This window comes from Scyliorhinus canicula, chromosome 1 (assembly GCF_902713615.1).
Source record: "Scyliorhinus canicula chromosome 1, sScyCan1.1, whole genome shotgun sequence".
Classification (NCBI taxonomy): domain Eukaryota; kingdom Metazoa; phylum Chordata; class Chondrichthyes; order Carcharhiniformes; family Scyliorhinidae; genus Scyliorhinus; species Scyliorhinus canicula.
Genome location: NC_052146.1, coordinates 307,786,006 through 307,808,732, shown reverse-complemented (window position 1 = coordinate 307,808,732; position 22,727 = coordinate 307,786,006). Strand labels below are relative to the sequence as shown.

Sequence of the window (22,727 nt, the reverse complement as noted above, 5' to 3'; positions counted from 1 at the left end):
TGGAGTTGTAGACAGTGCGGAAGGATGTTACAAGTTACAGAGGGACATAGATAAGCTGCAGCGCTGGGCTGAGAGGTGGCAAATGGAGTTTAATGCAGAAAAGTGTGAGGTGATTCATTTTGGAATGAATAACAGCAAGACAGAGTACTGGGCTAATGGCAAGATTCTTGGTAGTGTGGCTGAGCAGAGAGATCTTGGCGTCCATGTACATAGATCCCTTAAAGTTGCCACCCAGGTTGAGAGGGTTGTTAAGAAGGCGTACGGTGTGTTAGCTTTTATTGGTAGAGGAATTGAGTTTCGGAGCCATGAGGTCATGTTGCAGCTGTACAAAACTCTGGTGCGGCCGCATTTGGAGTATTGCGTGCAGTTCTGGTCGCCGCATTATAGGAAGGATGTGGAAGCATTGGAAAGGGTGCAGAGGAGATTTACCAGGATGTTGCCTGGTTATGGAGGGAAGATCTTATGAGGAAAGGCTGAGGGACTTGAGGCTGTTTTCGTTCGAGAGAAGAAGGTTAAGAGTTGACTTAATTGAGGCATACAAGATGCTCAGAGGATTAGATAGGGTGGACAGTGAGAGCCTTTTTCCTCGGATGGTGACGTCTAGCACGAGGGGACATAGCTTTAAATTGAGGGGAGATAGATATAGGACAGATGTCAGAGGTAGGTTCTTTACTCAGAGAGTAGTAAGGGCGTGGAATGCCCTGCCAGCAACAGTAGTAGACTCGCCAACACTAAACGCATTCAAATGGTCATTGGATAGGCATATGGACGATAAGGGAATAGTGTAGATGGGCTTTAGAGGTGTTTCACAGGTCGGTGCAACATCGAGGGCCGAAGGGCCTGTACTGCGCTGTAATGTTCTGTCTTCTATGTTCTATGTTCTGTCCTGAAAGTGAGGAGCAGGTCTACGCGCTGCCATGCTTGTGTAATGACTGGGAGTGAGTGGTGAGGGAGCCTTTAAAAACAGTTCCCCCTTGTTAGCGGTGAGACGCTGAGGCATGAGGCAGGCAAATCAGACAGTGAGGGTGCCAGTAATGTTGAGATTTTGAGACTCCCGTCGGGGCGCGTTTTTGGCATTTAAGTGCCAAGTGCGATCTTGCCAAGGCGGCCGTCGCGAAATACTCCGCCAAACGTGTCCAAAACCGGACTTTGAAATGTTTCTGTTGAATCACGCCCTATGTATACGTCTGCATATTCAGCAAAGCAAAATTATAGGCGTTCATGTATTTATGATGCATTAACCACTTGCAGTCCCTGCTTAGAATACTCACGTGTGGGCTAAGGTATGTCGGAAGGGACTCCCAAGGAAAGCTTCCCGTCCCGTATGATGTCCAGGCTCATGGTTAGGTTCATTTCTAATGGCAGGGTGCAAAATTTCATATTCCTTCTCTCCCCTTGATTGATCGGTTATTGGCGGTGCTGACTGTACAATAGATCAACGGTAAATTTGGATAATCTGATTACTGCACTGACTCGGGTAACATTTTGACAATAGCTTGATAGCAATTGAACCGCTGCAAGTGTATGGGAAACAATTCTAACCCGGAGGTCAACATTGGCCCTAAGACCTCATTCCCAGATTGACCCCCACCGTGTGTTCTCTAATTTGAACATTTTCACATCCTCTACCAGTTGTTTCACCTCTGAATGGATCTGATGATATTGCTTCAATGACGCCCGGTCCTCCTGTATTAACTCCGACAAAGTATTCTGGGAGTTCTGACACTGGCGTCCCCTCAGGAAACAGGTATTTCAGCCTATTGTCCCTCAGGCCATTGGTTAATTCCATCCCCTCTCGGTAGGAAGGCCTGATGCTGACTATTGTCGAATGTCCAATTGTCATTGCGGCCCGGGATAGAACAGACTCCTGATAAAAGCAAATTACTGCGGATGCTCAATCTGAAAGGAAAGGGAAAATGCTGGAAAATCTCAGCAAGTCTGGCAGCATCTGTAGGGAGAGAAAAGAGCTAACATTTCGAGTCCGATGACTCTTTGTCAAAGCTCCTGATGTTGATTATTGGGCAGTGGATGCAGCTGTATTAGTCCTGAAATTCATTTGTGATGATGAAATATTCTCTTCCTCCACAATATGCCACCTCTACTGGTTCGTCGAATGCATGAGGAATTTTAAGGGTACGGTTAGAACATAAGAACTAGGAGCAGGAGTAGGCCATCAGGCCCCTCGAGCCTGCTCCACCATTCAATGAGATCATGGCTGATCTTTTGTGGACTCAGCTCCACTTTCCGGCCCGAACACCATAACCCTTAATCCCTTTATTCTTCAAAAAACTATCTATCTTTATCTTAAAAACATTTAATGAAGGAGCCTCAACTGCTTCACTGGGCAAGGAATTCCATAGATTCACTACCCTTTGGGTGAAGAAGTTCCTCCTAAACTCAGTCCTAAATCTTCTTGCCCTTATTTTGAGGCTATGCCCCCTAGTTCTGCTTTCACCCGCCAGTGGAAACAACCTGCCCGCATCTATCCTGTCTATTCCCTTCATAATTTTATATGTTTCTGTAAGATCCCCCCTCATCCTTCTAAATTCCAACGAGTACAGTCCCAGTCTACTCAACCTCTCCTCGTAATCCAACCCCTTCAGATCTGGGATTAACCTAGTGAATCTCCTCTGCACACCCTCCAGCGCCAGTACGTCCTTTCTCAGGGAAGGAGAACAAATCTGAAGACAATACTCCAGGTGTGGCCGCACTAACACCTTATACAATTGCAACATAACCTCCCTAGTCTTAAACTCCATCCCTCTAGCAATGAAGGACAAAATTCCATTCACTTAATCATCTGTCGCACCTGTAAACCAACTTTAAATATTTTATCATTTAAATAATAATCCCTTTTGCTGCTATTCCTACCAAAATGGATAACTTCACATTTGTCAACATTGTATTCCATCTGCCAGACCCTAGCCCATTCACTTAACCTACCCAAACCCCTCTGCAGACTTCCGGTATCCTCTGCACTTTTTGCTTTACCACTCATCTTAGTATCGTCTGCAAACTTGGACACATTGCCCTTGGTCCCCAACTCCAAATCATCTATGTAAATTGTGAACAATTGTGGGCCCAACACTGATCCCTGAGGGACACCACTAGCTACTGATTGCCAACCAGAGAAACACCCATTAATCCCCACTCTTTGCTTTCTATGAATTAACCAATCCTCTATCCATGCTACTACTTTACCCTTAATGTCATGCATCTTTATCTTATGCAGCATTATCTACCGCTCTGGTAATGTCCTAAAAAATTCCACTAAATTTGTCAGGCACGACCTGCCCTTTATGAATCCATGCTGCGTCTGCCCAATGGGACAATTTCCATTCAGATGCCTCGCTATTTCTTCTTTGATGATAGATTCCAGCATCTTCCCTGCTACCGAAGTTAAGCTCACTGGCCTATAATTACCCGCTTTCTGCCTACCTCCTTTTTTAAACAGTGGCGTCACGTTTGCTAATTTCCAATCCGCTGGGACCACCCCAGAGTCGAGTGAATTTTGGTAAATTATCACTAGTGCATCTGCAATTTCCCTAGCGATCTCTTTTAGCACTCTGGGATGCATTCCATCAGGGCCAGGAGACTTGTCTACCTTTATGCCCATTCGCTTGCCCATCAATACCTGCTTAGTGATAACAACCATCTCAAGGTCCTCACCTGTCATAGCCTCATTTCTATCAGCCACTGGCATGTTATTTGTGTCTTCCACTGTGAAGATTGACCCAAAAAACCTTTTCAGTTCCTCAGCCATTTCATCATCTCCCATTATTAAATCTCCCTTCTCATCCTCTGAGGGACCAATATTTACCTTAGCCACTCTTTTTTGTTTTATATATTTGTAGAAACTTTTACTATCTGTTTTTATATTCTGAGCAAGTTTACTCTCATAATCTATCTTACTCTTCCTATTAGCTTTTTTAGTAGCTTTCAGTTGCCCCTAAATATTTCCCAGTCCTCTAGTCGCCCACTAATCTTTGCCACTTTGTATGCTTTTTCCTTCAATTTGATACTCTCCCTTATTTATTTAAGGTTTAGGGTGATGTTAAACCTACACGCAACTCTCATTCCCCATCGCTATGAGATGAGGGCAGACAACATTATTCTCCTTTTCTGTATATCCATCCAGTGAAATCCTTTCAAAATAAAAATCCTTCTGGGTTGCATATTTAGGCACAAGGTAGGACATAAGCTAATTGCTCTTCCCACATTATCCCATTCTATTTTACCTCGTATAGATGTTTGCTTTCTTATCGGTTTGGTATAGCCAGCACCATCCCTATTAATCTTAATTAATATTCATAATAGCCGTTCTATTCATATGAAACAGCCCTTAATGAATCCATTGATCAATCTCCTCTGTTCCTCCTTGATGACACATGCCAGACATGTTAATAGCGGGATGGTCTTAATCCTGCAGGAAGAGAACCTGCTGGAGAGGATACCAGTTGTCACTAGTTCATTTGTTTACCTTTTGCACTGCCGTATTTTTTATCTGTCTCCAATGCTCCAACCCCCTTTCCGTTACGATCCGCAGATGCACACGTGTCGCTGGTCATCAGGATGTCATAAGGTCCTTCCCAGAGAGGGAGATAAAGAAAGAGTGATTGAGTTTTACAACAAGAAGGCGCCCATTTGTCCTTTCTGCCTTCACCGGCTATCTTTTCTCATCCCATTTTCCATCACTTGGTCCAAAGTCTTGTCTGCTGCGGTGTTTCAAATGCTCGACTAAATTCTTCTTAAACGTTCCTGCCTCTGCCACCCTTTCTGGCAACAAGTTCCAGATTCCACCACCCTCTGGATGAAAACGTTTTTTTCTCAAATTCTCTCTTAATCTCCTGCCACTGACCATAAATCTATGCCCCTGGTTATTGGCCTCTCTACTAAGTGGAACAGTTCTATCCTTTCTGCCCTATCTCTGCTGCTTATAGTTTTGTGCACCATGATCAGGCCCCCCCCCCGCCAAGCCTTCTCCGCTCCAAGGAAAACAACCCCAGTATAACCAGCCACTCTTCATAGCTGAAACGCTCCAGCCCAGACAACGTCCTGTTGAATACTCTCTCTACCCTCTCGAGTGCAATCACATCATTCCGATGATGTGGTGAATGGACTGCACACAATACTCTAGCTGTGACCCAACAAGTGTTTTATGCAGCTCCATCATAACCTTCAACAACACCTCATCTTCCGATCTTCTGTAATGTATTCTATGCTATGCTGGGGCACTTTAAGAGGTGCGTCACATGAGCACTGGTGACAACATAGAATCCCTACAGTGCAGAAGGAGGCCATTCGGCCCATTGAGTCTGCACCAGCTTATTGACTACAGCTCCACCTTCAACACCATAATCCAGCCAAGCTCATATCAAAGTTCCAAAACCTAGGACTTGGCTCCTCACTCTGTAACTGGATCCTCGACTTTCTGACCCACAGACCACAATCAGTAAGAATAAACAACAACACCTCCTCCACAATAGTCCTCAATACCGGCGCCCCGCAAGGCTGCGTACTTATGAGTCCGAATACAGGAGGGAGATAGAGAACCTAGTGGAGTGGAGCAGCGACAACAATCTCTCCCTCAATGCCAGCAAAACTAAAGAGCTGGTCATCGACTTCAGGAAGCAAAGTACTGTACACACCCCTGTTAGCATCAACGGGGCCGAGGTGGAGATGGTTAGCAGTTTCAAATTCCTAGGGGTGCACATCTCCAAAAATCTGTCCACCCACGGCGACACTACCACCAAGAAAGGACAACAGCACCTATACTTCCTCAGGAAACTAAGGAAATTCGGCATGGCCTCATAAACTTTTACCAAGTTTTATAGATGCACCATAGAAAGCATCCTATCGGGCTGTATCACAGCCTGGTATGGCAACTGCTCAGCCCAGGACAGCAAGAAACTTCAGAGAGTCGTGAACACCACCCAGTCCATCACATGACCCTGTCTCCCATCCATTGACTCCGTCTACACCTCCCGCTGCCGGGGGAAAGCAAGCAGCTTAAACAAAGACCCCTCCCACCCGGCTTACTCACTCTTCCAACTTCTTCCATCAGGCAGAAGATACAGAAGTCTGAGAACACGCACGAACAGACCCAAAAACAGCTTCTTCCTCACTGTCACCAGACTCCTAAACGACCCTCTTATTGACTGACCTCATTAACACTACACCCTTGTATGCTTCATCTGATGCCGGTGCTTATGTAGTTACATTGTATACCTTGTGTTGCCCTATTATGTATTTTCTTTAATTCGCTTTTCTTCCCATGTACTGAATGATCTGTTGAGCTGCTGGCAGAAAAATACTTTTCACTGTACCTCGATACACATGACAATAAACAAATCCAACCCAATCCAACCAATCCTCCAAAAGAACACCCACCCAGGCCCAACCCCCTGGCCCCATCCCCGTGACCCCACATAACCTCATCAGTCAGGTACACAGGCTTTAAGTCCAGTCTTGTAATTAAGCTTGTGAGAGTGTACAGCATAAAATAAATAAAAACACTACTTGTTGAGTTACAGCAATCCATGGGTTGTACATTCTTTAGTTCCGATTGTGGCCTAGTAAATGGCCCAGTACATAATAGATACAATCTTCTGGACACAGCATGGAGTTCAATAACCTTAGACGGTAAGCTTCCTCATCCATTGCAAACCATCCCACCCCACTTTTGTAGTTTTCTTTTATAAATTTAGTGGACCCAATTAATTTTTTCCAATTATGGGGCAATTTAGCATGGCCAATCCACCTACCCTGCACATCTTAGGACTACGGGGTTGAAACCCACAAACACGGGGAGAATGTGCAAACTCCACATGGACAGTGACCCAGAGCCGGGATCGAACCTGGGACCTCGGTGCCATGAGGCTGCAGTGCTATCACTGTGCCACCGTGCTGCCCCACCTTTGTAGTTTGTTGTCAGTTGTTGTTCAGCTCCCTGGCCTGCCCCAACACAACTCAACCCTCCACCCGCTCCCCTACTTGTCCACCTGTCCCTTTTGAGTTGAGTTTCTCCATTAACACATTCTGTTGTCTTACATTTTTCCACCATCCCCAATCTCCATCCCTTAATGCAGCATTCATTCTGCCCTTTGTCTCATGTCCATGACAAATTGGTCAATCTCACCTTTGCCCCGACCTATCCCTGTTATTCTGTTCTGCCCACCTCCTCCACCCATTTTCTGATTATGTAATTCTTCACATTTCTTTGTTTCTTCAGTTCTGTACAAGGGTCATTTAGATTGAAACATTAATCCTATTTCTCTCTCCACAGATGTTGCCTGACCTGCTGAACTTACCCAGCATTTTCTGTTTTTATTGCATCTTAACCTTCTTGTTTTATATTCTATGCCTCGGCTAATAAAGGTAAATATCCCACATGATTCTTAACCACCTCTTCTACCTGCCTTGCTGCCTTCAGGATATGAACCCCAAGGTACTTCTGCTCCTCTGTATTTCTCAGCACATACCATTCATTGTGTATTCCCTTGCCTTGTTTGTTCCCCAATAATGAGTCACTTCACTCTTTCCAGGGTTAAACTTATCTTAACCATCACGCAGTCTCCTACTTCTAATAATGTTTGTTTCTCTTTCTGCCTTTTCTTTCATATCCTGAGTCATCTGCTGAATTGCTTAATTCCTGTCTTAAATCATATGTCACAGTTCGCCAACAAATCACTTGACACAATCTTGTGCTGGCCCGACATCCTCACTGCCTGCCCAAGTGCCTGCATGCAGCCTCATAGCTTATCCAGTCATTAGTTCCAATGGTGTTAGCCCAATCCTTCAGTTCCAAGTTGCCTGTAATCTATTCAGGATACTGAATAGCAGATGATCACAAGCGTTCCCAGTTTCAGGAATGGCCTTTGAAGTGATATTTTGAGGATTCTCCTTACCTTTCTCCCATTCACAAACTCTGTGGGAAGTATGATGTATGGAATTCTTGTTTAATTCCCAAAAGGGTACATGATTATTTTACCTGTAAAATGGGTTCCCTGGTCTGAGTCAGTTTTCAGTGGCATTCCCCACTGGGCTATCATTTCTTCTGCAAAGATTCTCGTAACAATATGAGTGGATCAGTCCCTTGTTGCGAATGTTTCCACTCATTGTGTGAATTGGTCTGTTGCAATCAGGCTGCGTGTTTTGCCTCGACTCGGATTTAGCAGTACAGCAGAATCTATCTCGGGGTGTTCCCAATGTACGTTGGGTCTTGGCTGGTGAGGCATTTTGAATTTTAAGTTCTTCTGGCATTAAACTGAGAGCAGGTGACATGTCGCTGGAAATACTTCACAACGTCTCTGCCTGGTCCCGACCACCAGCAATATCTTTCTAAGCTACCATGCAGAGCATGCCCTCCAAGGTGTCCCATGGTAAATTTTAAATAGGCTCTGCTTATGCCTTTAGGAGCTGCCAACTGTCCAATCTTTCTCCATATCCAATGCTCATCTTGCCCCTTCCATTCCCAATCTTCCTTTTCTACTTCAAGTGGCTCCTTTGGGTTTTGTTTTCCATATTTACCTCTTCTGGGCCAATGGGACAAGCTACCACTGGCTCTGGGGCTCCTAACTGTGCCACTCACTTTGCTGCCTTTTCCGACCATTGACGTCCCTCAAGGGGAGGGTCTTGTTGCTCGTTCTGGGTGAGTGTGCTTAACACTCAGTTTGGCTCAGTTTCGTTACTTAGCTTTGGAGTCGCCAGGTATCGTTAAGATACCGCCACAAGTTTCAAGGTCAAGTTCAAAGCAATAAATCCATTCACCAATTAGTAAGTTCAAACAAGACACGTTTATTATATTACAGTAATCTACTAATCACGCATATAAAACTATAAGACTAGGCTAATCCTACCACTAATAGGCCAAATACTAATCTGGACAAGGGGACTGCCGGATCAGGGAACAACGGTCTCTAGCTTTGTCCTGGGTCCACCGGCTTCCAGTAGTTATGGACTGAAGGGGGTCAGGACTGTCTACTCTCGTAGCGTGCGTTGTGACTTACTTGTTGGCGGCTGCTGTCCAGACCTCTCCTCCTCACGGTTCTTCTGCTGCAACGGTGTTCTGCTGGGAGGGCTGGCTGGTCAAGGAGAGGCTGGCAGAGAGAGAGAGCTGGGGTCGCGTTCTCTGTCTTATACTCCTCCCAGGGTCTTGCGCCCACCTGGGCGGACCCTCTATACTCTCGCAATCGATTGGGTCTCTTCCCAATCGATTGATTTGAATTCCCCAATAGCGGGGCAATTCCTCGATCACTGGGGCGGCTCTTGGGACTTATTGTTTTGGACTTCTTTGGCGCCGAGAAGTCTGGCCTTCCATTCAATGTATCGATTTGTTTTTAACTTGTTTCCATTGTATCTGGCGATCGCCCGGTATCGCCTCATTAGTATGCTAACTGTTTTCTTTCACAGTGCTGTCTGGTTTCTGCAGCAGTCAAAACTGGTTTCTGCAGTAGTCAGAATACACAAGCGCTTTGCAAGCTGCTTGTTTTTACAGCTTGTCCAATTTCCCTGCATTCCTTGCAATCTTCCATTTTGTGTTGGGCAGTGGTCACCCCAGGTGGCTACAGTCTTGAATTTTCTTGTGTACTTTAGTTTGATCAAAGCGGACTGTCAGGGTAGGCACACCACTTCCACTAGCCTCCTTGCTGCCGCTTCTTGCTACATATGTCCTCCACTTGCCCCCTTTACTTCAGGCTGTCATATATTCATGAATGACCCCAAAAGTATATTTATTGTTGGTGTATATATTCATGGTAAGGTCCGTAGCTAGCCTCCAGTCTGAAGAAAGAGCTGTCAATTCAGCCACTTGTGCTGAAAGATCCCCTGTCGGACTTCCTTTGGTAACCGAGGTGCTTTCACTGTTTACCACTGCCCAGCCTGGTCTAGGGGCTCCATTCACAGATTTAGGTGCTCTATCTACAAACAAAGTAAGACCTACATTCTCAAGGGGCTCCTTACTGATTCTAGGGTCCTTTAATGCCCCTACCATGTATCTATAATGCCTTCCACAGGATTGAGACCCGTATCTCTAACTACTAAAACGAATTTATCCATTGGCTTCCCAGGTAGCTTACTGGCTGTCTGAGATGGTTTTAATCCCGCCGCATTTAATAGTTCTGCTAAAATATCCCTGAATGCAAGATAACCTCGCGAGCTATCACTGTGGTTCACTAACCTGTCTAGCCCAGGTAGCACAGTCAATTACCCACAACACCTTGCAGGGATTCCGGTTTAGCAAGGGAGTGATTGGTAGAAAGATATGCTGCAAGTAGCATATGGTCTTCGTTTTTCAGCGTCACCCCTGTGCTGTCACGCTCATTATCATTTACCCACTTCACTTTTCCCAATGAAGAGGCAATTTAGTGTAGCCAATCCACCTAGCCTGCACATCTTTTGGGTTGTGGGGGCGAAACCCACACAAACATGGGGAGAATGTTTCTCACATGGGCCTCACGGTAGCATGGTAGCATGGTGGTTAGCATCAATGCTTCACAGCTCCAGGGTCCCAGGTTCGATTCCCGGCTGGGTCACTGTCTGTGTGGAGTCTGCACGTCCTCCCCGTGTGTGTGTGGGTTTGCTCCGGGTGCTCCGGTTTCCTCCCACAGTCCAAAGATGTGCGGGTTAGGTGGATTGGCCATGCTAAATTGCCCGTAGTGTAAGGTTAATGGGGGGATTGTTGGGTTACGGGTATACGGGTTACGTGGGTTTAAGTAGGGTGATCATTGCTCGGCACAACATTGAGGGCCGAAGGGCCTGTTCTGTGCTGTACTGTTCTATGTTCTATGTTCTAATGTGCAAACTCCCTCATGAACAGTGACCCAGGGCTGGGATCGAACCTGGGACCTTGGCGCCGTGAGGCAGCAGTGCTACTAACGACTGCATCACTGTGCTGCCCTTAATGCTCATTGTCATTACTTGTGTAAACGTGGAATGGCTTTTCCATGGTTGCCAATCCAAGCGAAGGGGCAGTTCTAAGAGCATGTTTCACCTCCATTCACTCTGACACGATGGTCAAACTTGCACCCTAACTATGGATGGTAAAATAAAGTACTCATCAACCCAGTATGCCCAACTGATCAGTCCCCCTGTTGGTGCAGGAGAGCCTGCTCACAGTGTCAATCATTGTGGAGTATCTGAGGGACGCAAGTCCATTGTGAGATAAACCAGGCAGTTTATTGATTGGCAAATATGAATATATGGGAGATCCAGTTCTCCAAATCTTCGTGATACAAAGTTTCTTCTGTACATTCCATAGCCCTCACCAAGCTGTTCCAGTAAAACCACCACGCTGGCATCTACCCAGCAATGTGAAAAACTGCCCAGGTATGACCTGAATGCAAAACGCAGGACAAATTCAACCCGGCCAGTTCACACCTTTTGACAAATTCCTCATTTTCCAAAAAAGAAAATATAAAAGAAGGAACTAGGAAGTCAAGAAGTTCAGATAGTGCACTTGTGGTATGAGAGGAGGACGAGAACAGTAGAGGATCTTGGTATTGGTACATATCATTTTATGCGGATATGAAAGTGTCAGATCGAAAGTACAAACAAGAGCCTGTGATGTATCATTTATTTGTGGTTAATGTTGTAACATTTCGGACTATTGTGGATCATAAGGAAAGTGATTGAAGGGATCATCAATAGTGCTCTGAAATGGCACTTACTCTGCAATAATCTGCTCACGGACGCTCAGGCACGTTACAGCATTAACTACAAATAAATGATACATCGCAGGCTCTTGTTTGTACTTTCGATCTGACACTTTCATATCCGCATAAAATGATATGTACCAATACCATGATCCTCTACTGTTCTCGTCCTCCACTCATACCACAAGTGCACTATCTGAACTTCTTGACTTCCTAGTTCCTTCTTTTATATTTTCTTTTTTGGAAAATGAGGAATTTGTCAAAAAAAGCAATGTAGAAATAACGTCCAACCTTTTAACTCAGTCAAAATGTCCCTTTGTATCACCATTGAACATTATTTCTTACATTTCCTTAATTATTATGTTAGTCCTATGTTAATTATTTCTACATCTCCATATTCAGCAAGACAAAATCAAAATTATAAGCATATATATATGTAAAAATGGTGCAATAACCCCTTTCACTCTGGGACTTGCCAACATTGACTTCAGGTTTATGAAGTCTCATGCAGCAAGTCAAACATAAGCAAGGAAATCTCCTGCTGCTTACCAGTTCCTGTCCACTCCGGCCACCCCACCCCCTCAATTGGTGAATCAGCACCCCTCCATGTTGAACACCACTTTGAAGAAGCACTGAGTGTGGCAAGGACACAGAATGTACTCTGGTTGGGGGATTGTGATGCCCATCACCAAGAGTGACTCGGTAGTACCACCACTGACTGTGCTGGCTGAGATCTAATGGACATAGTTCCTGGACTGATTCAGTAGATGGTGAGGGATCCAACAAGAGGAAAAAATGTACTTGGCCTCGCCCTCAACAATCTATCTGTCGCAGATGCAACTGTCCATGACTGTATTTGTAAGAGTGAACACTGCACAGTTCTTCTGAAAATGACGACCCACAATCACATTGAGGAGACCTTCCATTGTGTTGTGTCCCACCACCACAATGCTAAATTAGATAGAGATGAAGCAGATTTAGCAACACAAAACTAGGCATCCATGGCATGCTGTCGGTCATCAGCTGAAGCAGAATTGTACTCAACCATGACCTGTAACCTCTTGGCCTGGCATAACACCCAAACTGGCATTACCACCAAGCCAGGACTTCAACCCTGGTTCAATGAAGAGTGCAGACGGGCTTCTCAGAAGTAGCACCCGGCAGATCTAGGGTGGCAAAGTGTCTTGTACCTAAATTATCCCAGAATGAATGGATCAAATCTAACCTCTGCAGTCCCGTTACATCCAGGTATAAATAGTAGTGGACAATGAAGCAACTAACTGGATAAGGAGGCTCCACAAATATGCCCATCCTTACTGATAGGGGAGCTCTGCACATCAATGGAAAAGACAAGGATGGCTGAAGCAGTTTCAACAATCTTCAGCCAGGAGTGGCAAGTGCATGATCAATGTTGGCCTCCTCTTGACGTACCCAGCTTCACAGATATCAGCCTTTAGTCAATTCAATTCACTCCATGTGAAACGAGGAAACTGCTTGAGGCACAAAATACTTCAAAGGCCCCTGATGATATTCCAACAATAGGATTGAAGATATTTGCTTCAGAACTAGCTGGGCCTCTAGCTCAGCTATCCCTGTGCAGCTACATCACTGGCATCTACCCGGCAAAGTGGAAAACTGCTCAGGTATGTTCTGTCCACAAAAAGCAGGACAAATCCTATCAACCAATTACAGCCCCACCTGATACATCCCATCTATCCCCCCCCCCCCCCCCCCACCGCTCGAAATCGAGGTTTTCTCAAAGTGGCGCCAGCACTGACATCCCTTCTATCCTGAAATGCTTCCTCAACTGGTTCCAGACCTTTACTGGCTCTCCGCATACTCCTTGGCACCATTGGCAATGCCGCTGCCACCACAGTCCTCAAGTTGGACCCCCGACAAAATTCTTCCTCCATTCTAACCCATTCTTCCCCATCTCCTTCCCACCACCGCCTCACCTTCTCCACGCTCGCCGTCCAGTAATAGTGTAGCAGGTTTGGCAATGCCAACCCTCCCTTCTGCCTCTGTCTCTGTAACAGGGCTCTCTTAACCCTTGGCACCTTCCCTGCCCATACAAAGTCTGAGATAAGCATATCCAGTTTTCTGGTGGAAGAATTCTGTTGGAATAGCGGTCAGCAACACCGTCTGGGGTGGGGGGCCTGGCTGGGGGACTTACAAAGAACAAATAACAAAGAAAAGTACAGCAGAGGAACAGGCCCTTCGGCCCTCCAAGCCTGTGCTGACCATGCTGCCCTTCTAAACTAAAATCTTCGACACTTCCGGAGTCCGTATCCCTCTATTCCCATCCTATTCATGTATTTGTCAAGATGTCCCTTAAATGTCACTATCGTCCCTGCTTCCACCACCTCCTCTGGCAGCGAGTTCCAGGCACCCACTACCCTCTGTGCAAAAAACGTGCCTCGTACATCTCCTCTAAACCTTGCCCCTCGCACCTTAAACCTATGCCCCCTAGTAATTGACCCCTCTACCCTGGGGAAAAGCCTCATGACTTTCTTTGGCTGGAAAAGGTCAAGTAAGAATTAAGGGGTTCAGTGGAGGGCTTCGGGACAAGGTGGGGGATGTTCGTCGTCATTTTTGCGGAGCTGTTCGTTGTGGGGGGGTGGGGTGGGGTGAAAAAGAGAAACATTTGTACAAATATATATTTGTGTGTTGGGGAATTTTCTTCCTGAATTGTTTATGTTTTGTAAGTTTGGAATAAAATACATTAAAAAAATAACATTAACCATGAATATTACACATCATATGCCCTTGTCTATTCATTTGATCTTACACATTCATATCAAAGTAAAATAATATGCTCCTGTGATGAATGGTATTAATAACTGCCGTAAATGGTACCTGACCTTTAATACCTTGCCCCTTTAAGAGGCTTGGAACCCTGGGGGACTCCGCCTCTGGCTATGCCCCCAGGAAACGGTATATAGGATAAGGCTCCATGTGGCAAGCACACTTCTCTCGAATGCTGTCCTGTTCTCTGTAGAATAAAGCCTTTTGATTACCGACCTCGCTCTCGCGTCGTAATTGAGGGAGCCTCAACTCCCATACATAGGGTGTGATTCTCCGCACTCACGACGGGTCGGAGAATAGCGGGCGGCACAAATTTTTACGGCGACGCACAAACCCCGCACAAACTCTAAGTCCCCATTCCCGCCAAACGCCTCGAACGCGCCCATGACACAACCAGAATCGCTAGATTTTGGCCCCCCGCAATTCTCCGGCCCGGATGGGTCGAAGTCCCGACGTCATCACGCACTGTTTTCACGCCGGCCAACACACCTGCTTTTTAAGTTCGTCAACCAATCGTGCTGGCTGACGACAACTTCGAGGAGGTGAGCGCACCGCTCAGCGCACTGCTGGAGTCTGGCCACAACGGGGAAGGCAACCCTGAGAACGGGAGGGGGGTCCAGAGCGGGGGGGGGAGTGGGGGAGACTGAGGGGGGAGTGGGGGAGATGGAGGGGGAGTGGGGGAGATGGAGGGGGGAGTGGGGGAGATGGAGGGGGGAGTGGGGGAGACGGAGGGGGGAGTGGGGGAGATGGAGGGGGAGATGGAGGGGGGGAGATGGAGGGGGGGAGTGGGGGAGATGGAGGGGGGAGTGGGGAGACGGAGGGGGGAGTGGGGGAGACGGAGGGGGCAGTGGGGGAGACGGAGGGGGGAGTGGGGGAGATGGAGGGGGGAGTGTGGGAGACGGAGGGGGGAGTGGGGGAGATGGAGGGGGAGATGGAGGGGGGAGTGGGAGTGGGGGGGGGGTGTTACGGAGAGAGTGAGCGAGTGAGCCATCCAACCCCGGTTACAAAATGTCTGCCACCATGCCATGGTGTGCCGGTCACGAGAACACGGCCGCTGGTTGCCCTGTGGCTTCCAGACACAGGCCACTGACGCACCGGTGAAGAGGACGTAGTTAACTGCCCGTTGGATGCAGAAAGTGACCAGGGGTTAGGCTGCCCGCGTGTCAGCAGCGCGACCAGGCCACCGGGACACACAGGTATCCCGTGGCAGGCGGCTGCCGAGGTGTCGACTAACCTCCGTCTAACATGTCCCGTTTCTCTGCCCCCCCACCACCCTTCTGTAGGTTAGCACAATGTCTGCGAACAGAACGGCTATGTTCAGCGCAGTGGTTGGGGCCGCTGTACTGCATTTGGAGATGCAGCAGCATCCACAGCCACAACCCGCAGTGGATGCAGGGCCAGCTGCAGCAGCAGAGGGAAGGGCCGAGGAGTTGCCAGTCGTCGAGCAGCATGGGGGGGAGGAGGAGGAAGAGGAGAGAGTGAGGGTGCAGCCACGACACCAGAGGCGATGACCAAAGCCGAGGGTGTACCGTGTCCGGGTCTCTTTCCTAACAATGACGGACATCACCTGCAGGAGGAGACTCCGGCTGAGTAGGCGGACGGTGATACATATCTGTCACCTCGTGGTGCACCTGGACACACGTGGAACAGGAGGAGGACACGCGATCCCTGTTGCCATCAAGGTGACGGTCGCTCTTAACTTCTATGCTACCGGCTCCTTCCAGTCTCCGAGCGGGGATCTCTCCGGGATCTCCCAGTCATCAGTGCACAGGTGCATCCGGGATGTGACCGATGCCCTCTATGCCATCGCGGACCGCTTCATCACCTTTCCCGAGGACCGAGCAACTCAAGACTCACAAGCTCGTGGATTTGCCAGCGTGGCCGGGATACCGATGGTGCAGGGGGCAATCGATTGTGTTCACGTCCCCATGCGCCCGCCTGCAGGGGACAGGGACGTGTTCACAAACAGGAGGGGGACATACTCCATGAATATCCAGGTGGTATGCGACCCCCACATGAGGATCATGAATGTCTGTGCAAGGTTCCCAGGGAGTGTGCATGACTCCTACATACTGGCGCAGTCGTACATCCCTGCGATGTTTGAGGGACGTCCCCCCGGCTGAGGGGCTGGTTGCTAGGCGACAGGGGTTATCCGCTGAGGTCTTGGCTGATGACGCCTATACGGAGGCCTCAGACCAATGCGGAAACACGATACAACGAGGCCCATGCAGCAACCAGGGGTGTGGTGGAGCGCTGCCTTGGCCTCCTGAAGATGAGATTCAGGTGCCTGGACCGCTCCGGAGGGGCCCTGCAGTACCAGGCCGACAGGGTCGCTCGCATTGTTGTGGTCTGCTGTGCGCTGCAACAACATGCGATGCAGAGGGGAGATGACCTGCTGCAGGAAGCGGAGGGAGAAGCCAGTGGCAGTGGTGCCAGCACAGAGGTGGAGGAGGTGGAGGAGGAGGAGAGGGTGGAGGAGGAGGAGGAGGCTGCTGGAGTGGTGGGCGCAGCACGCAGACACGACCCAGGTGCTGGTGATGTCCAGGAGGTGGCACGACGGACCCGGCGAGGACGGCGGGCACGCAACACCTTGGTGGCAGCACGGTTCACGCGTCGCATGTGATGTCCCCGCTGAACACCAAACCACCACCTGCATCGCTAGTCGTGCAAAGGGTCAACACACAACTGCCAACACCACAGCCCCCCCCCCCCCCCCCCCCCCCACCCCCCCCACCCCCTCTCAGTGTACACTGCTCCACTTAGAGATCACCCTTACCACTGGGTCCAGACGGTATGGCACAACATTAATGGCTGTGTCAGCGGGTGTGATCAGTGCCATGTGGAATGATGACAGCACACTCTGCGAAGAGCTGTGAGCTCAGAATCGTTAGAGAGAGTCTGACCCATGGCAATAGCTGAACCATCCACCTTGGTGGCCGCTGAGTTCGTCACGGGCACTCCATCACGTGCCCGCGTGTGCTAGCTGTGAGAGGGGGTGGGGGGAGGGGCAGGGACTACACACCCGGCACCGAAGTTTCACCACTCGTCAACCCCAGCGACACTCGGTCACCATCACGATTCCTGTGGCTGTGGAACAATCACACGGTATTACAAGTAAGGTGGAACAGTGCGTTTAATGTGAACAAACATTTACAGGTGCCCTAGCCCCTACAACTAAACTGTGCCCTTCACCCATGCCAACTTACTCTGTGTCTCACTTTGTTGCCTTACGATCCCTACCCGTAATCACTACGTCTACGTGATTCCCCAAATGATACAGCAGGAGTGGACGAGGACTGCTGCGAATCGCCCCCTTCGACTCGTTTCTCCTTGGCCAAGCGTTTCCTGGGGCGACCCGGCCTTGATGGGCCAGGCTGCTCTGCGGGCGTCTCGGGTGATGTTGTGCCACCCTGCTCTGCCTGCTGCCCACCCGATGCACCAGGGATGGGACGGGGGGGGGCCGAGAATTCCGGGACGTCCCGTGATGGAGTTAATGGGATGGGCCCCGAAACCTCCTCCTCCCTCGGGGAGCCCGGTGGCCCCCGGGCCTCACTTTGGGACAGAGGTGCGAGCGGGGAGGTGCCCCGTCACGCTACCGACACCTGGCGCTGCCAGTCCTGGAGGCCTGCAACGATATCCAGCATGATCCGAACGTTTGCAGACACGGAGTCCAGACATTCCCGCCAGGGACTGTCGACCTCAACCTGTGAGTGCACGACGCCATCCAGCACATGTGTCAGGCGGTTGATGCTCTCGGCGACTGACTGTTGCGACTGGGCCATGACCTGGTGAGACTCGGCCATGGCCCGCAGGGCGCCGGCAATGTTGTTTTGGCTCTGGCACATTGCTGCCTGTGAGAGGGCAACCCTGTCCAGGGCCGAGGATGACGCGTGCACATTAACCCCAACGCCTTGGATAACCTGACCCATTGCCTCCACTGCGGATGCCATCCGTGCGGTATCGGCCTGGGTCTCTGCCATGAGCGACACCACTCCCTGCTCGTGGACGCGGTTCGACTCCTCTAACAGTGTCTTCAGAGCCAGGAAGGCAGCCCTCATCCCGTCATTGTGTCCCTGGGTTGCTTGAGGCATCGGCTGTGCGGGTGGGTTTAGAAACTCCAGGAACTCAGAAAACGTCTGGAAGCCAGCTGCATGCTGGGCCTGGCCTGGCCTCCGCCAGTCCGGGCCCTCGGTTGCTCCGACCTCCACCTGCTGTATCTGCTCAGCTGTGATGTGCGAACCAGACTGTGACCCAAGAGCCTCATCACTAAATAATCCAGCCGGGGTGAGTGTCTCTGGGATGGTGGATGGTGTGGGAGAAAGCTGTGCCGCAAGCTCGAGGTTGTCTAGGCTTGACGCCTCCTCTATGGTATCGGCCCGCTGAGAGGCCGCAGGGCGTTCGCCATTTCTCTCTCTTGTGGTGGTGTCGCCGCCCTCTGGGCCTCCTGCTCCACAGATTGTGTTGGGGAGGATGGGCCTCCCCGCTGATCAGGCACCCTCCGTCGTGAGGCCCCGGGTGAGGTGGGGCCTGATACGTTTCTCCGTCTGGAGCCAGATGGCCCTTGTCATTCGGCATCACGTCCTAGGGAAGAGAATGAGACGGGTTATTTAGATTCGCTCGGCCGGGCGCTGGACGGTCCCAGTGGGCAGAGTGTGAAGGGACAGAGGATGGGGGAGGTATCCAAGTGGGTAGAGTGTGAAGGGACAGAGGATGGGGAGGTGTCGAAGTGGGCAGGGTGTGTGACATCCCGCGTGCCAGACCCCCCAACAAGGTCCAGTGCCCTCTGCTCAAAGGTGGTGAGGGGGTGCAGGTTGGGTGAACCCCCTCCAGTCTGGTGCCGCTCACGGTTGTTGTGAGCGGTCTTGGCCTGTTGGGGGAGGGTACATAGGTAGATCATTACAATACGGCAGGTATCAGCAGTCCGTTCAGATACTGGCACAGTTTGGGGGACAAGTTGTCATAAGACGATTGCATCTCTCCACGGGGGCCAGAGCGCTGGGTCTGTGACAACTTTGTGAACCATCCTCAACTAACTCTGCCCCAATCCCCCTCCACCCCCCGTGCCAGGGGGGGAGGTGGGTGATTAAGTTAAGGGGGGAGGGATGATTGTGACCAGGGGGCACCCTCTTGTGAGGTCGTGCAGCTTTTTCCGGCACTGCTCTGCTGAGTGAGGGGTCTGCCCCACAGCACTGATGGCAGCACCCACCTCACGCCAGTCCTGGCGCACCGCCCTGGCAGGGTGGCAATGCCCTCTATGCGGGCAGATGATGCCCCTCCTCTGCTCGACGGCATCGAGCAGCGTCTCCACATCTGCATCCACAAAGCGAGGTGCAGCTCTCCTGGGCTCCGACATCGTAGCCTACAGATTCTGTGCTCGCCCGCGCCTTTTTACGGCGTCAGGCGGCGTCACATGGGCGTGATCGTATCGTCACCGCGTTCCGTCGTCATCGCGCACGTAATTGACGCGGCCCCGTTCCTAGCCCATTTCCCGGACGTGAATACGTCGGGAAATGGACCCTTCCCGACCGTCGTCAAACGCGCCCGTTTTTGACGCCAACTTCGCGAATTTTAGCGGGTGCGGAGAATCGCGCCCATAGTTCCTCCATTATTCTGTTCCTCTGACACAGCAAGTGCAACCTCTGTCTCTCTGGATTTTCCAGTTCCTTCTTTTTGGGCTTTCTTGTCTGTAAAATGAGGAAGTTGATAAAAAGGTCAATGTGTGGATCATGTCGAACCTTTTAACGTCAGACAAAAAGTCACTTTATGTCACTGTTGGAAAACGTTTCTTAGCTTACTCTAATTATTCTGTCAGTCCTCAGTTAATTATGTCGACATTCGCATATTCTACCAGACTGAACTAAACTATAAGCCTATATGTATAAAAGGTGCAAATTAACCACTTTCACTCTGGGAGGGGGTGGCATCGTGATATTGTCACTGGACAAGTAATTCAGAGACCCAGGGTAATGCTCTGGGGTCCCGGGTTCGAATCCCATCACATGGTCAAATCTGAATCCAAAGGGGCAACACGGTGGCGCAGTGGTTAGCACTGGGACTGCGGCGCTGAGGACCTGGGGTAAAATCCCGGCCCTGGGTCACTGTCCGTGTGGAGTTTGCACATTCTCCCCAAGTCTGCGTGGGTTTCATGCCCACAACCCAAAGATGTGCAGGTTAGGTGGATTGGCCTCGCTAAATTGCCGCTTAATTGGAAAATAAAATAAATGGGTACACTAGCTTTAAAAAAAAATTTGAATCCAATAAAAATCTGGGATTAAAAGTTGAACGATGGCCATGGAGCCGTTGCCGATTGTAGTAAAAACCCATCTGGTTCACTCATGCCCCCAGGGATGGAAATCTTCCCGTTCTGGCTGACATGTGGGGCGGGATTCTCTGATCCTGAGGCTCAGTGTTGACGCTGTCGTAAACGCCGTCGTGTTTCTCGACGGCATCAACATGACCTCAGGAGCAGAAATTCTGACCCCTACAGGGGGCCAGCACAGCACTGGAGCAACCCACGCCGCTCCAGCTGCCGATCCCCGGTGTACGATGGCCGCCATGGGTCTGCACATGCGCAGTGGCACCGGCGCCAATGCGCGCATGCAAGAGTGGCTCCCTTCTCCGCGCCGGCCCCGACGCAACATGCCGTAGGCTACAGGGGCCGGCACGGAACAAAAGAGGTCCCCAGCCCGAGAGGCCGGCCTGCCGATCGGTAGGCCCCGATCACGGGCCAGGCCACAGCGGAGGACCCCGCCCCCCAGGGTCGGACCCGCCTCCCCCCCCCCCCCCCCCCCCCCCCCCCACCAGGCCCCCCCGGATGTATCCACGGCGAGGTCCTGCTGGATAAGAGCAGGTGTGAATGACGCCGGCAGGATTTGGCTTTTTTGCAATGGCCACTCGGACCATCCCGGGCCGAGAATCACCGGGGGGTGGGGGGGGGCGTAGTGCTGCCCCCAAACGGCGCCATGCCGGCGCCAATGGCGCCGATTCTCTACTCTCCAGAGAATCGGCAGACCGGCTTCGAGGTGGCGTGGCACGATTCGCGCCAGTCCCGGCGATTCTCCGCCGAGCCCCAGGGTGAGAGAATCCTGCCCAAGATTGCAGACCTACAGCAATGTGGGTGACTCTTAGCTGCCCCCCTCTGAAATGGCCCAGCAAGTCAGTCAGTTCAAGGGCAATTAGGAATGGACAACAAATGCTGACCCAGCCAGTGACGCTAACATCCCAAGAACTAATAAAAATGTTTTAAAAAAGTTATCAACATTGACTTCTCTGGGTCACTGTCCGCGTGGAGTTTGTACATTCTCCCCGTGTTTGCGTGGGTTTCGCCCCCACATCCCGAAGATGTGCGGGCCAGGCTAAATTGCCCCTTAATTGGAAAAAATAAATTGGGTACACTAAATTTATAAAAAAAACAGTGACTTCTGACCCCATGAAGTTTTATCACCCTTACTGCTCCCGACCCATCAGCTGAAGAACCAGCACTCCTCCCTATTTCCATGTTGAGCACCAATTGGAAGGGACACAGAGGGCGGTGAGAGCACAGAATGTGCTCTGGGTTGGGGATTTCAATGTTCACCACCAAGAGTGACTCTGTATCACCGCTGTTGACCCACTTGACCAAGTTGTAATGAATAAAACTGCTGGACTGAGTCTACAGCAGGTGAAAGATAAACAATCCTCGTCACCTTTTTGATCGAATCTGCCCCGGCCCTGAGAAACAGCCCCCCCATATTTGGTTAGTCGGCTTATGTGCCTCCATCTGTCCTCCCCCACACACACTTTTTGTTGGTGTCACTGAGGGAACCCCCCTCCTCTTGGCCTAATGGCTCTTGGCTACAAACAGGTCCTGGAACAGGTTGGTGAATGGCCTCCATGTCTTGTTGAAGCCTGATTCCGACCCCCGAATGGTGAATTTGATTTTCCACAGGTCGGACAGCCAGTCTGCAGCTTTAGGTGGTGCTGATGACCACCAGCAGAGCAGGATTCTTGGGCAGGCGATTAGGGAAGCTATGACAAGGGCGTCAGCCACCCTCCCCATAAAGCAGTGTTCTTCAAAGTCGGGGGCGCGACCCGCGGCTGGGTCGTGGGCGGGTGTCGGGAGGGTCGCGGAGCCGTTGTCCGCGACGTTCCTGATCACGCAAATCCCCACGCAGCAGCCGGCTTTTCATCACTGCACCTGCAAGCCGCTGCAAACATGTAAAAAAAACATTTGGCTGCATTGAGCATGTGTGCACGTTGATCGGCGCCCATGTGCAGTGCGGCCGCTATTTC

General features: G+C 50.2%; 1 long non-coding RNA gene across 1 annotated transcript in view; it reads right to left on the bottom strand.

The window, feature by feature from the left end:
- Nucleotides 1-1,270: 1,270 nt before the first annotated feature.
- Nucleotides 1,271-22,727, bottom strand: part of LOC119976604 — a 107,704-nt gene continuing 86,247 nt past the window's right edge. The window contains exons 2-3 of the long non-coding RNA XR_005462947.1: nt 4,481-4,585; nt 1,271-1,423 (exon numbers count right to left, since the gene is read on the bottom strand). This is a non-coding gene — a long non-coding RNA (uncharacterized LOC119976604). The remainder of the gene's footprint in view (nt 1,424-4,480; nt 4,586-22,727) is intronic.